The sequence below is a fragment of the Leuciscus leuciscus genome (genome assembly GCF_965113295.1).
Source record: "Leuciscus leuciscus genome assembly, chromosome: 19".
Taxonomy (NCBI): Eukaryota; Metazoa; Chordata; class Actinopteri; order Cypriniformes; family Leuciscidae; genus Leuciscus; species Leuciscus leuciscus.
Genome location: NC_138743.1, coordinates 5,909,796 through 5,927,571, shown reverse-complemented (window position 1 = coordinate 5,927,571; position 17,776 = coordinate 5,909,796). Strand labels below are relative to the sequence as shown.

The window sequence follows — 17,776 nt, the reverse complement described above, 5'->3', positions numbered from 1 at the left end:
TGATATGTTTCACCTGTTTTATAGTTCACCAGGCAAAAATCACTTAGAAAAGCAAATAATTTAAGAAATCAATTCTGTCTGTTGCACATATACACAAATGGTGCCATTGTGCATTTCTGTAAATGTAAAAGCCACTGTGTTAAAGTTTAACACTTAGGAACACATTTTGGAGGTTGTTTAAATAAACCACTGATTAGGAGCAACAGATGCTAGTCTTAACAAGCCCCACTAATAACTAAATAATGAGTGCATGTGTTTATTGGATGGATTTACTGAAAAATATATAGTATGTTTGTGCCTGAGTTTTCCTGTAAAGCAAACAAACATTGTGGTGTAGGGGAGATTTCAGAGACTGTCTGACTAAAAACAGGAAGAAAATCAAGAATATCAAGATGTGAATTAAAAAATTGCTTTAGGCCTTTATACAAGAGCTTAGATTTCCTCAGGGACACACTTTACGGTTGGATTGTCCATCAATATTTAAGATGTCTGTAATAGACAGTCAAAAATATGTTTAAAATCAGCCCTGTTGGGTTTGAGGAAATCCTGTGTTTATCTCATAAAAACTATACCTGCTTCAGATCCCAATCCAGCGAAGTTCGCTCTCTTAAGGCTCACAGACGAATCGGTAGATAAACAAGCGTCTCTCGTGCGTGTGCGGGGTTAGGATCTGCTCACCTCATGGGTTTACCAGCTCAACCACAACATAAACCCAAGCCTGTGGAGAAACATGCATTTATGAGCCACATAACCATATCAACTAACAGATGTCATAGTGTGAATTTCATGTGATCTCTGTAATATCCCAGCTGTTTCTATTACACAGCAATGAAATTCAGTAGAGAGTATTTGGAGAGCAGTGTTGGCATTGTTAAAACTATTAACATTTTTGGTAATTGAAATAAAGTAGAAATAAAATGAGTGAAAAACCTCATTTATATAATGAAATGTTGGCTTGGCAACTAAAATGACTAAAAATTTAATAAAATGAAAGCTATATATAGCTTAAATAATAAAAAGCACATAACAAAATGACTAAAACTTAAACTATAATTAAAATAAAAAAATAAAAAATAATTCAAAACTCACAAGTTTCTCAATGTCACACATTGTGTCTAACAAATGTGCAATCAAAAAATCAGACATCTCAACATGAACAAACTTTCGCAAAATGATCTAAGCCTTTAGCTCTGCACTACTATATGTCAACAGTTGATTAATTTGTGACTATTTTCAGTCTCTACATAATCATTAATCACTTTTAACATTTATGTGCAAAAGAGCTTAACGATCAGTTTTTACATAATTTTACACATTTGCATGACGAAAACTAAAACCAGATTCCCTGGGAATTGAACCCTTGGTGTTGCAAGCATGCTCTACCGTTTGAGCTCCAGGAAAGCTTTGCAAATAACTCTGGCAAGTTTAAAACAGGGCTCTTCCACATGTTCCAACCAAACTTCTTGTTTTAACAGGAAATAATTTAACACAGGAAAGAAAAACATGTGCCAAAGTTCATTAAAGGGATAGTTCACCTAAGAATGAAAATTTGGTTATCATTTACTCACCCTCAACTCATACAAGTTTGGAACAACATGAGTGTGAGTAAATGATGACAGAATAAAAAATGTTTGGGTGAAATATCCCTTTAACTATCAGTCTTTACATAATTTTACACATTTGCATGCTGGAAACTAAAACCTGGAACTACAACCAGTAGCATATGCACGTTGCTCTATAAATACAGATTTCACAAGTTATCACAGCTATAAGTCACACAAAAAGTCAATATCATCAGCCATTCATAAGGCCTCACGAAAGATGCCATTTAGCGCCCTGTAAATACATCTGAAGCCTGTGCTAAAGGTGTATAATGATGTTTACAACAGCTGTATTAAAACTGCATGCGCTCACCTGTGTTAGCAGAGGCTAGTCCCTCTTCCCTTAGGCAGGTTATGGTTCTCGCTCACAGAATGGCCCCAGGCCTCGGTTCTAACACACTCATCCAGACATATCTCCCGTTCAGCTCTCCCTCCACTGTCTGCCGCTCTTCATCTCCCTCTCTCTTTTGCTGTTTTCTTTATAACCAATTATACCTTCCTTTAAAGCTATTACCACTTGTTGTCTCGTCCCTTGACCACAGTGATCCCTTCAGATCAAGTAAATGGTTTTCAGCATGCTGATGGGTGCCATGGTTAAGTAAAGACTGATAGTTACTTGCATTATTCTGTATTGACGTATTTCAATAGTTGGAGTGGAACACACTCTTAAAAAGGTCCAAAAGGGGGTTTGGTTACACTTTATTTTAAGGTGTCATTGTTACAGTGTAATTATATATTTAAGTACTGAGTAATATTAGGCAACTACATGTATTACTATAGGGTTAGGGTAGGATTAGGGTTTGGTTGAGGGTTAATTGCATGTAATTATGCATAATTTACTGTTATTACTATGGTAAGTACATGTAACATATGTAACAAGGACACTGTAAAATAAAGTGTTACCGGGGGTTTTGCCATAGAAGAACCATTTTTGGTTCCACAAAGAACCTTTCAGTCAACATTTCTTAAAATAACTATTGTTTTCCATAGTGTGAAGAACATCTTAATGATCTGAAGAACTTTTTCCACTTTATAGAACTTTTTGTGCATTGAAAAGGATTCTACAGATGTTAAAGGTTCTTTATAGATGCCAATATAGAAACTTTATTTTTTTAAAGTGCACGTAAAAGGCTCTTTTTAAAGCCTTTAGTTCACATTAAAGACATTTGCCTCTATTAGATACTAAGAGTCTTGCTAAGAGACATTCTTATTAGACAGCAAACAAATTATAGCAAAGCTAACACATATGGATAAAAACTTAACTTATGCACAAAACAGAATATTATTCCATATATGCACATTATGAAGTGTTTGTTTATATGCAATACATTGCTAAAATGTTGATTGTTGAATGTTTGAAGAATATCCACCAGATACAAAGCTTATGAATATGGTGTCTGCTCTCTTGAAGAAGTATAATTCTTAAAACAGAATGAGATGACGCACTCTTTCACAGATGTGTTGGGGTGTATGTGTGTCTTTGGAGGAAAAATGTACATGAGAAGTTTAGAAAAATAAGAGATAGATACTTTTAAAAAACAATCCTCATTCCATATTTTTCCATTTTATCAGATAAATCATCAAATGCAAAGGGCAGTTGTGCATCTGTTGCAGCCAAACTCATTTTTGAGCTGCTCGCCCCACAGAAACCAATCGCTTTGATCACTATATTCAAGAGTTGTCTGCACAACAAAATAACAAAGAATTTTTTATGTCCAGTTTATTTTACTTTATCCGCTTTTTTATTTGTTTACATTTATTTTATTTTTATTAGTGCTGTCAATCGATTTAAATTCTTAAAGGGATAGTTCATAACTTTAAGTTTTGAAAAATGTTTCAATGTTGTTTGGAGCCCACTGACTTTCAAAATATGTTAGTTTGAGTTCAACAGAAGAATAAATCATGTTACTGTACAAACATAATGATGTTTTTCCACGTGCACATCAGTTCAGATCAGCTCTGAATCAGTTTGTAGTCACAACACAAAATAGAATGAAAAAATATCAAATTAATAAACCAAGGTTTTTACAGTTAACTAAAACTCAATAAAAAAACTTAAAAAAAACTTAAAACTTAATTTATTTCAGCTAATTGCCAAAACAATATTTCTCTTGTATTTAACAATATTAACAATATTTTTTTTGTATGTCTATATTAATTTTTATTTTAGTGCATCAAGTTAAACTAAAATTAAAATGGAAATATAAAATATAAAAATTGTCAAACTATATTAGTATCCAAAATAAGACTGAAATAAAATTAAAAATTAAATATTTTTTTAAAAACATATTTAATTAACATTAACTTTGAATGTTTTTTAAAGAATATTTTGTTACCATTATTGTCACTTTTCTAATGCATGTGTATAAATGCTTTGGGAATATAGTATGTAAAAACATTCATGCCTACTTGAAATTCTTTGACATGTTGAAGCTGTGACAGTATTCCAGCCATAGGAGCGCTTTGAATGCTGTTGCTATCAGTGACATAAGCGCTACACAGACCACGTCGTGTTACGATCATACCGGGCTTTAGGGCGCAAGGCCTGACGGGTCACGATCCCAACGTAGCGCTCGTGGCGATCCGAGACAGAAAAACACACTCACTTCAGACGATAGTCTTGTCTCTTGCCTTGCACTGGCGTATGACGCTAGGGGGCTAATCCACATTTTAAAGCTAATTTATGGAGATCCGGTAAGCACTGCCTTTAAACATGCAGTCAAATTAATATTCAAATGTAATTCCTCACCTAAAGAAATAAAACATGCTAATGGCATACTAATTTAGTTGCAGCTGCTGTAGCTCAGAGGCTGATGGTCTGATTTCTCAAGGCCGAGTATTTAACTCCGCAGCCAGAGAATAAAGACAGAATTTTTCTTCCCGTAAATGAATTAGTAAACAGCAAGTACGTGCTTGTAGAAGCGTCGGTGTCGGTGGATGTAAACGTAGGCTGCTGGATGTATTCGTGTCAGATAGTTTGTTCATTACTACGCACGTCCTCTCGGGCCAGAAAGGGTCACGTTTTAACTTCAACCTCGTCTCACGCAGGGAAACTATTTTTTATGCAAAGCTGATTTTAATTACGACTTATAGATGTGGAGGAAAAAAGCAAAAGGCAACGAATGGTTCGGATTGGCTGGGAAGTTGCGCATTAGCCGTCACCACCTGTGGCTGTTTTCAGTAATGGCTTTTCATGCGGTTCCGCGTGCGTGTCTAGGGGAGGATGAATAAAACAAACGAAAATATGAAAATATAGACATTGGATTGTCATTGTGTGCTGTCCTCCAGGGGTGCAATCTGTATTTGCATATTCATACTTTTGACCGGATACATAAATAATTTCCTTCTCTCCAAAGGTTAGGACTCATTAAATAAAGTCCAGCAACTAGAGAGAATATTTTCTATTATTAATTGTTTTTTTTGTGACGCTGCATGGAGCTGTTAGAATTTATAACTGACCTGAACTCTCCTTTCTAGTTTCCACCCGGGTTACCACTGAAAGCCAGTTCACCTTGGGCAATGACAATCTCCAGCTTAACCTCTCAAAGAGCCGCCACAGGGCAGTTCCTCCAGCCCAACAAACAGCTCCTCCTAGATCTTCCACAGGGAATTGACTCTGCACAAATGAATCGGACCACAGAATGAGTGCTTACTGAGCTCTCGAAGAGCAGCCGGTTAAACAAACCATTTATGTGAACCAGAAACAGATTGAGGGATCCTGATGTGGACAAATCGGGAGTGATAGAGATTGAGATCAAAGGGTGAAGCGTGACATTTCTGCACGACTGGGATGCGTCCGAAAGCTTAAAGGTATAGTGGAGGATGTTTTACTTCCTGGTGGGTAACCTATACTATTGGTCCTCCTAATTGTCAATCATTCTGGTGAATCAATCAAACTTTTCAAAAAGTGGAGAGGGCGGGTCTTATCTAAAATTTGGAAAGATCCTCCGCTATACCTCTAATAATGCTGCTTTCGGAGAATGCATTCCAAGGTAGGAAGGCATCAAGGCACGTCCAAATCCAAAGTTAGCTTCACTTTCTGTCTCCTGAAATACCCTCATCTGATCGATTTTTGAAGGCAGCACAGTATCCTTGGCTGCCTTTGATATCCCACAATCCTGTGCTTTCCATTCTGTGACAGTTAGGATGAACAAATTACATTTGAGTCTGAAAGTTGCGGTTGTTGGTCAGTTAAATGTAAGTTTTTGACCAATGTTTTCCACTTCTAATGTGATGCCTAGCAAGAAATTACAATTGTAGTAATTATATTTTGCTTAGTTATCACCAAAGCTCTCTCTATTTTGCGGTAGATCATTAAACCCTTACAGATTAGTCAGATATCTGTCTGAAATCAGTTTCGTAAGATACCTTCGTGCGCAAACGCTAAATGCTGCCTCCGAAGGCAGTCGTGGCCTAATGGTTAGAGAGTCAGACTTGTAACCTGAAGGTTGCTGGGTCGATTTTCAATACCGGCAGGAAAAATGTAAGTGGAGGAGTAACGTGGATGGGTTAAATGCAGAGAATAAATTCCAAGTATGAATTACCATCACTTTCAAAGTCATTGCCTGATAAGGCAGCAAAGCAACAGGTCAGCTGCCTGAGTTTTCAGATGCAGTCGCCCCAGCCAGTGTCACTGCATAAAATGACAACATTTTAACATAAAAAAGACACACTTAGGCACTAAAGAAGAAACATTTGGTGACTAACCTGTGGTTTTCAGGGTTGATTTTCAACAGCACCCCACCTGGATGAAACAATCTGGATCAAACTGTAGTTGAAAGTTAACATTAATGTATGCAAATATCTATCTATCTATCTATCTATCTATCTATCTATCTATCTATCTATCTATCTATCTATCTATCTATCTATCTATCTATCTATCTATCTATCTATCTATCTATCACTATAAGCATGCAGTCATGGTAAAGCTGAATTTTCAGCATCATTACTCCAGTCTTCAATGTCACATTATCCTTCAGAAATCATTCTAATATGATGATTTGATGTTTAAAAAAAAAAAAATCTTATTATGAAATGTATTTGAAATTTAAATATTGCGTAACATTAGAAATGTCTTTACTGTCACCTTCGATCAATTTAATACATCCTTGCTGATTAAAAGTATTAATTTGTAAAAAGTACTATTCAAACTTTTAAACAGTAGTGTACATGTGTATATTGATTACTTTTCTGCTAAAGGTAGATATATGAAATTATTACCAAAATAACAGCCCAATCCTGATGGTTCAAATGGTTGGGGAAGCCTGACGTTTCTGGCACAGTAGAAATATCTGAAAGAGAAAAAAAAATGCTTTCCAGTTAATTCTATGGTATTTTATACTTTAAACTTATGAAGACAAAAAAACTGCTCAGGGAGTTCAGTCAGATGTCTGAAGGTGCTCTTTGGGGTCGGGAATTCAAATAAATGTGGAAAAGAGAAATTCCAAGGCACTCTTCTTCAAAATTATTTAAAACGCCTTTATTTTACTGGCTATATAGAAGAGTGCCTTGGATTTTCTCTAAGCCATGTCTTTACTTCACTGAAAAGAGCATCAAAAATCAGACAGCAACAAAGTTCCTTGTGGTTACCATCCCATAATCACAACGACGAGAATCACCACAAAATATCAAACCCACTTGAGCAAGATGTTTGCTTCAAGGCCTCGTCAACAAATAAGATTGAAGCATTTAGCCATGTGGTGGCGCTATGCACAGAAAGCGGTTTTGCAAAACCAGTGTTAAACACCAAAGAACAAAGCATCTGGAAAAAACTGGACTGCTTGAAATAAGATGTTAAATACATTTTTGAAGGGTACAAATTCAGTTTATGTTGAGTGAAATAACATCTGACATGCAAGTGTGTGACTTGTGTGCTCAACACGTTTCTATGTCCATTGCTGTCTCTGTGTTATAAATATATTTGTTGATTTCAGGGCGAATAGTAAATCGGTAAATCAACTTGGTCCAGACGGCTTTAATCTTAATTAATTACCTCCCAGTTTCTGTGTCTCAAAAATAAAGTTGTGCAATATTTATTAAATCACACCAAAAAAAAAAAAAGTGAATGTTGAGTGGGGGAAAAAATCCTTGAAATTTTCATCAAACGTATTCTAATCAGGCAGTCGTCAGGTCAGCTAATGAGATGGCAGGAGTGAGGGCCTGACACTGCAGGCTCTGCCAAATGACTACCTCCCTCTCTCTCTCTCTCTCGTTCTATCAGTCCGTATCGCTCTCTCTCTCTCTCTCGCACGCTTTCATCATCGCTGAAGCTCATTAGTTCATCTTTCAGGCTTCCATTTGATTATAGTTTCACTTTTTAAAAGTGAAAAATATTTCACTCATTTACTCTCATTAGTCCTCAAGGTCATCGTTTGAAGCCGCTCCTGTCAATGTAAGATAAATCGACCCTTCGGATCCTCTCGCTCTCTCGCTCGTTCTCCGCGTATCTCCTTCAACGCTTCAGAAACGTCTCTCGCTGTCCTTTTGCTCCAAAGTTACACCGCTGTAATCATCTCTTCCACTCGTCCCTCCGTTTCGCTCACACCATCCTGACAGAAACTAGCGGAAAGGCAAAGTGGAAGACAAAGACACAGAAATCAAAAGTGATAAAGTGAGAGAGACTGGCTAAGCACTCTTACTATTTCTGCCAAATAAAGATATATCACAACTAGTATGAGTAGTATGCTGTATCCAAATTCAGCCAGAATTTAATGGATTTCATGGTATATATATACATACACACACACACACACATATATATACCATGAAATCCATTAAATTCTGGATTTATATACTGTATATAGCCTATACAGTAGCCTACAAGATTGGTTTCATGTTTCTGAAAGAAGTCAAAAGTCGATTATGCTCAGCAATATTCAGTAATATTATTACAATTTAAAATAGCTGTTTTCAATTTGAATATATTTTAAAATATAATTTATTCCTTTGATCAAAGCTGAATTTTCAGCATCATTACTCCAGTCTTCAGTGTCACATGATCCTTCAGAAATCATTTCTGCTCAAGAAACATTTCTTAATATTATTATCAATGTTGAAAAAGTTGTGCTGCTTCATATTTTTTGTTGAAACATTTTTTTTCTGGATTTTTTGATGAATAGAAAGTTCATTTATTTGAAATAAAAATCGTTCACGTTATAAATGTTTTTACTGTCACGTTTGTTCAATTTACTGTAAAAAAGATCTTACTGACCTCGAACTTTTGAACTATACATATATATACAATAGATATACATCGTGGAAAAAAAACACAATTATTATTATATTAAAATACTGTCCTAAAGTTTGGGGTCTGTAAGATTTTTAAAAAGAAATTAAAACTTTTTTTAAAAAGTACAATAAATTCTGTTCAAACTTTCATTCATCAAGGAACTCTGAAAAAAATTGGCAGTTCAATACAAAAAGAAAGTAATGGACTGAATAATCATAATACAAAGTCTGACACACTACATGAGTGTGTGTTTCTGCTAAGCTCCTGTGTAAATGTATGTGTTTTTTGTGTCTTTAGTTGTAAACGTGGCGTGTGATTGAGGCCTAAGGCTGACAGGAGAAATTAAAGCACAATCGATACTGACTGATGTTTCTTCCCCTGGTCTCCACCAGTCACTCTGTGTGTGTGTGTGTGTGTGTGTGTGTGTGTGTGTGTGTGTGTGTGTGTGTGTGTGTGTGTGTGTGTGCTGTCATACTCTCATTACTGCGGCTGTTTCAGGGATTAACAACTTCTGTATTAATTGCTAATTGCTCTTAATGACATTTAATGGCTGTCAGTCAGTCTAAGTCCCACCCCTCAGCCTGTCAATCAATCTCTCCCCGGTGAATTAATGCAAGTCTCGTGTAGCCAGAGCTTCAGACTGATGGCAGAAGGACTCCATCGAGGCTTTCATTGGCTAAGGACCAGAGGCTGTCTGACTGACATGTAAAGCAACCAATCACAGTTCTTTTTGTTCCGCGTCATGTTTAGGGGCGTGAAAATGTCGTTAGACCGGTTTGTAAAACTCTTGGACGTATTTTAAAGAGTGTAAGCCGTGAACTTTACTTTTTCTTTACTTTGTATATTTTTCCTTTTATAAAATTTGTATTTGACTCACTTGTATATTTTAAATTAAAATAATAAAATAAAATAAATTAAGAAATATTCTGTACTTACACATTTTTATAATTTCATTATGACACAATTTCATTGGTTTATTAAGCCATTTAGGGTAACACTATAAAATAAGGTCTTATTTGTTAAAATGAGTTAATGTATTAACTAACATGACCTAACAATGAGCAATGCATTTGCTACAGTATTAGTCTTTGTTAATGTTAGTTAATAAAGATACCGCATTCATTGTTTGTTCATGTTCAGTGTATTAACTAATGTTAGCAAATACAACTTTTGAGTTAAATAATTAGTAAATGCTGAGATTAACATTAAGTAAGATTAATAAATGCTGTAGTAGTTCTTTCTTAATTCATGTTAACTAAAGTAGTTAACTGATGTTAAAAAAATGAAACCTTATTGTAAAGTGTTAAAATAATATCATGTCATATGACTTTTATGATTGAAAAAAACATAATTTTAAAATATATGTACAATAAAATAAATTTAAATTGCAAACATTGTTTTTATAATTACAGTCATTTTCAACTCAGTCAGTGCTTATATGGGATGAGTAGTCGATGTTCTGAAGCTCCGCCCCCAACCAGGGTCTCAACCTCATATTTAAAATATCAGACAAAGTGCTGTGATGTCACAAAGCATCAGTGTCCAGCAAACTCCCTATGTGTGTGTGTGTGTTTGTGTGTGTAAATGTGTGTTAGAGAAAGAGCTTAACTGAACCCTTTTTCCTGTTATGCACTCTTTTCTTTTCTTCCTCCATCTTTCTGTCACTCTTTGCTGTGTCCCATCCTTTCCAGCCTCCTTGTCTCTCGGTGTCTTTAAGCTGCTGAATGTAGGTTGCTCTGCACAATCTATAGGCCTCAGGGATACAGCAGAGAAGAGAGAGAGACAGAGAGAGAGAGAGACAGGGCACTCAGTCAGTGTCTGCAGATGAACATGGTGCCCAGAGCGAGACAAACAGGAAGCTCATCGAGCATCTCGAACCCTGACAGCACAATCAGCCTGACACAGCAGCCATCCACACACATGCACACGTTTATTTTTTCATTTGGAGTCTAGTCCATGCGAGGACACACACAGACATAATGTACATTTACTAAACCTAGCCCTACCCGTAAATTAAATTTTTTTTTTTTTAAAGAACACTATTTTAAACGATTTTTACAAAATAAAGATTCACAAAGCGATAAATGTAGAGTACGTTTTACAAGAAAATAGTATTTCCGTCTTTTACTTCAAAATTTCACATTTAATTCATTGTTACACTTGCTGTTTCTTTGTAAATATAACATTTACGAGAAATTTCTGAGTGGAAATATTTGCAAAGTATGCACCCATTTTTTCATTGAGTTTTTTGTTTTTTCAGATTTAGTTGACTTGAAGCAAGGAACAAATCTGTATAGAAAATATAGCTAAGTGTGTGCAAACAAACTTGACGTATCGCTATATAAATGAAGACATATCATAGACTTCTGTTATTTTTACACAAAACTAATTATGAACATTACTCACATTTAAGCCCAAACGGATCCCAAACCCTAAAAAATGAGCATTTTTACAATTACAATAAATAAATAAATGTATTTAGGCAGGTGTATTTTGCAAGTAACATTGAATTAAGCATCACATTTTCGTCATCAACGCAGGTTATAGCTTTAACTTTGTATCCAAAATACACACATATGCAAACACTTAGCTATCTAAATAAAGATATTGCAATGGTTTTATAATCATTACCAAAGCTTTAACCTGTAATCTCTCAAGAGCCCTTTTAGAATTAAAACATTTAACTTTATATAATATGAATATTTGTTGCAACTGAGGATGTCCCTAAGGAGGATGGTTTTTATTTTTAGCTAACAATTTTGTTAACAGGTAGCCTAGCTATAGGTAAACCCACACGTTAACATGAGGACCGTGTGAATGTTAACTTCTGTTGTTTTTATATAAAGCCGAATACGATCCCAGACTATCCCAAACCCTAGAAGAAACCACCAAGTACTGCCAAACCCCGCACACAAGCACAGTGTTAACAAAGACACACTCTCATCCATCATAACACATAAACTCAGGTATAGTTAAACTGATCCTGTCTGAGGAAACGTTCAGAAACCGATATAAGGACTCTTGACTCTCACACATGCACACACCGGCCTCAGACTGAGAGCAAGGACTGCAGTGTGGCAAAAATTTCAGAGGGATGAAGTGAGTGTGAGTGAGTGAGTGTGTGTGTGTGTACATTTGGAGGTGGGGTCTGGGGGGAGTGTGTGTGTATGTGTGTGTGTTTGGGGTGGGGTGGGGGGGAATGGTGTCAGCTGCACAGGCAGCAGAAAGCAACATCTTAATAAAACAGCCCGAGGCAAAATCCCATTAAAGACTTCACAGAGCAGCCAGGTACACACACACACACACACACACACACACACACACACACACACACACACACACACACACACATACACACAATATACAATACATCTGTCTGTCTTTGTGTATGACAGTGTGTGAATTCATTTGGACTCTGTCTGTGTGTGTGTGTGTGTGTGTGTGTGTGTGTGTGTGTGTGTGTGTGTGTGTGTGTGTGTGTGTGTGTGTGTGTGTGTGTGTGTGTGTGTAGGGTTACAGACCTCACTGCGACCTCACTACCTTCAGATGCGTTCAGAGAATACCAATAAGAAAGAACAATTCTTTGATGTATTGGTGAGAGCTAGAAAAACTTTTTCTTCAGCGCGCGTACATTTTTTTTTTTTTTTTTTTGGGCAGCCGGATTGTTCAATATTTCACTATATTTACCTTTACAACAAATCATAGAGGGATACAGTTCTGTGAAAGCAACATTCTGGCCAAACAAACACACACACCCCGTTTACAAATGATGATCCCATTAGCATTTTATGTATGGGAGGCAGATAAGAGAGAGAGAGAGGGGAACATTAGCACAGTTAAAAACATCCACATCTGTCAGAGCGCAAATGGGATGTCGGTAGGGAGGGGGGAAAAAAGAGACAGACGCAGAAGTTAAAACTCTCTGGCTTTTTCTGCCCAAACGCAGAACTTCACGTTTTTGTAAACTATTGTTATGACAGCATGTCACTTCGGTTTGAGCGTCAGCGGTAGCGCGCGGCGCGGGCTGAGCAGGGCGGTGAAGCGATCTTTAGCGAGACCCTAAGGCTATTGTCATAAAGCTCAACGGCGCTAACAGCCAACTCTAATTCACTTGTCAACTGCCTGATAAAATACTGCACAAATGCCATTTTAACTGAAGCAGCTAATAGGGAAGTTTATATGTCTTCTAGTGCCGCGCGTGCGTGAGAGTCTTCAGTCGTCATCATTCTAATCTAAAGCATATTAGAATAATCAGGCAGAAATAAATCATCTGCATTATCTGGTTAAGTTGATTCGGTTAAGTCGCCTGTTAACCCTTGTAATCCACACAGCCAACGAGTCCTGACCCGAGCGTTAGACTTTGAAAGCTAAACTAAACCTTTAATCTGAGTCGAGATACGTTAAGAGCTGCTATTGACTCCGGCGCTAATGAACACGGCTCTACAAACAAGTACAGAATTGGCTGCACTGAATTTCAAACTCACCAACAAAAAGATTGGTAAAATACACGTGTATAGGCCTATGTGATGTGAGTGAGGCGTTTAAGTAAAATGAGAGAGTCGTAGGGAGGATGTGCTGGTGTTTATCTGCACCTGGAGGCAGGAAGAGAATCTTGTCTCGTTATTTCAGTCAGTTAAATATGTGAACGCTTATTCTTAAGACATTAATCAATGAGTTTGAATTCGGAACTACAGTCTACAGAGGAAGACTGTAAATACTGAGGTGTAGCAAAGGCTGCAGAAACATGGTAATGGTATTTTATGATTAGTATAGGCTATGCAAAATACCATATATCCACAAAAACAATCAAAGGGAGCTATATTCAACAGAATAACTGAAAGGAAACAGGGATGCTTGGATCTAGACACAAAGGCCTACTGTAGGCTACCTACTACCTTGTTTGGAGTAATATGAGGTAGTAGACTATTTATCAAAGTAACTTTGTATTTTCATCTGACGTCATCCTTTACAAATAGGATACTGTGGTGGTGGCACCATGTTTTTTTAACCTAGATTCTTAAACATGGTAGGCTATTATAATAGCGCAACTGTCAAAAGTAACAAAAAGTTTTTTAAAAAATCCTAAAAAACATGGCATGTTACAATGTCATCAAAAACATTGCAATGCTGTAGATTTGTATCCAGGTGAGCTATAGACAAAACATTATGAATCTGCTTAGATTCTAAATCTACTTAAAGAGAATACAATAATAGGCCTACCACAGTAGGCTACTTTTTGTTAGAGCCCGGTTGGTTTGATGACAGTGTGCTCGTAACGCCCCCTGCTGGCGCGAACCGCAGCTCTGGTATATTAATTAAACTCGCGCAGCTTCCGGGTAAGAAGAGTGCGCGCGAGGGCTAGAGACAGGTGAGGCCCGGTGGAGCTCACGGTGGCGCAAAGCCCGAGGACGCGCCGCACTGATGCCGTTTCTACCGTTCAGAACCTAATGTTAAGTCACTTTACCGGGAAGTCCACCAGCAGAACTGGTAAACAAGTTAATGAACGTGGAGAAAACGAGCGCGCACACGCGCGGCCGGTCAGTATTACTGTGGCAACAGCGACATCTGCTGAGAACTGATCACTCTCCCTTTACCATAGTTCCCGCCAAAACACCATATTTACCTTTACTACAAAAAAAACAAACAAAAAAAACTAGTAATTTAGTATGATTCAAGACTATCATGGAAAAAAATATTTAGTTAAATAAAATGACAAACATTTTGAAATCTTATAGGCTAATGTTGAAGGGAGATTAATTCACATTAACCTTACTGGTCAATACAGCATTTCAGTCATGCTAAATTACACCATACAGGAAAAATGAGGATCAGGAGGAGAACATAATATGCCCTATTCATTACTGTCATATGTCACCATATACACCTTGAAGCCATTCCCTTCTGCAATTAAGCTATTAAATAACACTTAGTAATATATTATTATTAATTTATGTGTTATTCAATTATTTTCATTTGTCATTTTACTGTTTGTTTTATGTAATGCAGTGGCTGTATTTTTGATCCCAAGACAAATTTCCCTCTGTATTACAAATTTAAAGTATACCTTAACCATAACACTTTTGTGTGTTTTGGGATGCTACCTTATGGTGATGTAGCCATAAATCAGCTGTTAGATTCGCATCAATATAGACTGTACATATCTTTAATTCAAATATATTTACAAATATACTGCGTACTTTCTCTACTGTGCTTGTGGCACGTGGTAAACCCCAGGTAATATCTCTAATAGACATTTCTTCAAATTGATTCACAAGAATGCACCACCAAAATACTTTTCAAAATACCAGACAAAAATACTTTCTCAAAATGATGATAGCTCCCTTAACAAAGTGAACGGGCCCTTTGTGAGAAGTGATTTAGTTACTTTTATTTACAACGAACCTTTGAGAAACGCCCTTCCTGCGGTGCTTTCAAGGGGCGCAAAACTGCCTAAAACTCCCACAACGTAACATAAAATCATTGATCATCGGCTGCTAAACTATAATAGAAGACAAGCACATTTGCTTATGATATTTGCTGTGAAGCTGTAATTGTAAGGCAGTTTGTATTGTATAAAGTGTTATGTTAAGAAAATTGATCTAATATTTCATCATGGGATTTTAAATATGCACAATAATAATATTAATAAATCATACCATATCGATCCTGGTGTGTGCAACATTGTTGAAAACTGTTTCTCTGGACAGTCATCAGTGTCCCAATGCAAAGTTGATCAAGATCCAAATTCATCTTCTCGAGATATTGATTTGCAGCTTAAGACAATTTGGAAGGCACTGGCCCTGTGAACGCTTCTGCTGTTGTGGAGAAACTTTCATTTATAGAATCAGGAGAAAATTAAATTCACAGTATTTCATTTGAACAAAGCGGCCTCCATATAAACCTGCAGTGAATTTAGTTTCTGAAACCAAGAAGAGCCTCTTTAAAAAGATTAATTTGATAAAATGGTGTGTTCATGAAGTTGAATCACACGATTTACATCTGAGATGCGTCATATATGTGATGTGTTTGTGTGTGTTAAAATGAGTTGTGTGTGTAACATACACACATGTATGTTGTTTTGATTGTGTGAGATGCTAAAGAGTGACTTTCCTGTTCGGTGTGCGTTCTTGTGCATGTTCTGGCTGGTGTGTGTGTGTGAGTGTTTGAGTAATGGTACCTGTCTGGAATGATTGACTCTCAGGAGACAGATGAGTGGTGTCAGGCTGTCAGCGTGAACTCTATCACACCAGCGTGTCTCTTTCAGACGCAGAGAACAGAGAGGATAGACAGACAGACTGAAGGAGTGCAGTTCTGTCTCTCTGTTTGCTTTTCGCTCTGCTCGCGATCTTTTCCCTCCAGCCCTGCACATTAAACAATTTACCCAAACTTTCCTCGCAGTGCCGGAGCGAACACAGGCACTAAATGTTTTAGCTCGACAGTAAACAGGATCTCAGATCAGATTTTAAACTCATTTAAATTCACATTCTGCACTTGCTCTGTGTGCCAGGCACTAATAATATGCTAAAAAACATCAGATATTCAAAACAGCTCAAAACACTTTCAAAATTATTCATTTCTGACAGCGAGAAAACAAAGCCTCTGAAGAGCAATGACAGCGGATGGAGGGATGAGCTCGAGAGATCATGGTGAGGTGTAGGCCGGGCGATGAGGGGTGAACGGTCAGAAGGCCCGGAGCAGAAGACACGCAGACTGAAGAGAACCGTCTCAATAGAGGGTACGGACGGGTCAGAACCACAGGGTCATACACAGAGGGAAAGAGAGAATGCTTTTATTATTTTTAATACTACTGGCACCTAATTATTTTCTGTCGCTGTTTTTTTGTGTGTGTAATGATTCTTGTATGTATATGATAATTGTATGTAAAACAATCATGCCAGAAAAATACTTTTGAGAAGAGGACCATTAATCGGAGGATGGATGGATGGATGGATGGATGGATGGATAAATGGAGCTTTAGATAGATAAACAGAACAATAGATAGAACAACAGACAGAGAGATAAACAAAAAGACGGGAAACTTAGTTTGTAGTTATAACAAATGTAAATGCAGTGGATCGATGAACAGACAGACAGACAGATAGATAGATAGATAGATAGATAGATAGATAGATAGATAGATAGATAGATGAAGAGACAGACAGATAGAGATGAACAGACAGACAGATAGATAGATAGATGAAGAGACAGACAGATAGAGATAAACAGACAGACAGACAGACAGATAGATAGATAAACAGTCAGATAGATAGATGAAGAGACAGATAGATATATAGATATATAGATAAACAGTCAGATAGATAGATGAAGAGAGATAGATAGATAGATAAACAGACAGACAGATAGATAGATGAAGAGACAGACAGATAGAGATAAACAGACAGACAGATAGATAAACAGTCAGATAGATAGATGAAGAGACAGATAGATATATAGATAAAGAGACAGATAGACAGACAGACAGACAGATAGATAAACAGACAGATAGATAGATAGATAGATGAAGAGACAGATATAGAGACAGATAGATGAAGAGACAGATAGATAGATAGATAAAAAGATAGACAGACAGATAAACAGACAGATAGATAGATGAAGAGACAGATAGATAGATAGATAGATAGATAGATAGATAGATAGATAGATAGATAGATAGATAGATAGATAGATAGATAGATAGATAGATAAAGAGATAGACAGACAGACAGATGGAGGGATGAGCTCGAGAGATCATGGTGAGGTGTAGGCCGGGCGATGAGGGGTGAACGGTCAGAAGGCCCGGAGCAGAAGACACGCAGACTGAAGAGAACCGTCTCAATAGAGGGTACGGACGGGTCAGAACCACAGGGTCATACACAGAGGGAAAGAGAGAATGCTTTTATTATTTTTAATACTACTGGCACCTAATTATTTTCTGTCGCTGTTT

The 17,776-nt window shown here is 36.9% G+C and overlaps 1 protein-coding gene across 5 annotated transcripts in view; it reads right to left on the bottom strand.

Annotated features, from left to right (window-relative positions):
* Positions 1 to 17,776, bottom strand: part of tfap2d (transcription factor AP-2 delta (activating enhancer binding protein 2 delta)) — a 100,583-nt gene that overhangs the window by 72,697 nt on the left and 10,110 nt on the right. For 3 of the 5 annotated variants that reach the window (XM_082148079.1, XM_082148080.1, XM_082148081.1), the window contains 6 exons: positions 10,442 to 10,577; positions 7,951 to 8,162; positions 6,825 to 6,895; positions 6,309 to 6,345; positions 5,061 to 5,217; positions 573 to 718 (listed from right to left, as the gene is read on the bottom strand). The gene's annotated coding sequence lies outside the window, so the exon portion shown is untranslated. Of the gene's footprint in view, positions 1 to 572; positions 719 to 1,914; positions 2,500 to 5,060; positions 5,218 to 6,308; positions 6,346 to 6,824; positions 6,896 to 7,950; positions 8,336 to 10,441; positions 10,578 to 17,776 lie in introns of those variants that run through there. The other 2 variants (XM_082148082.1, XM_082148083.1) reach the window with 2 other exon arrangements.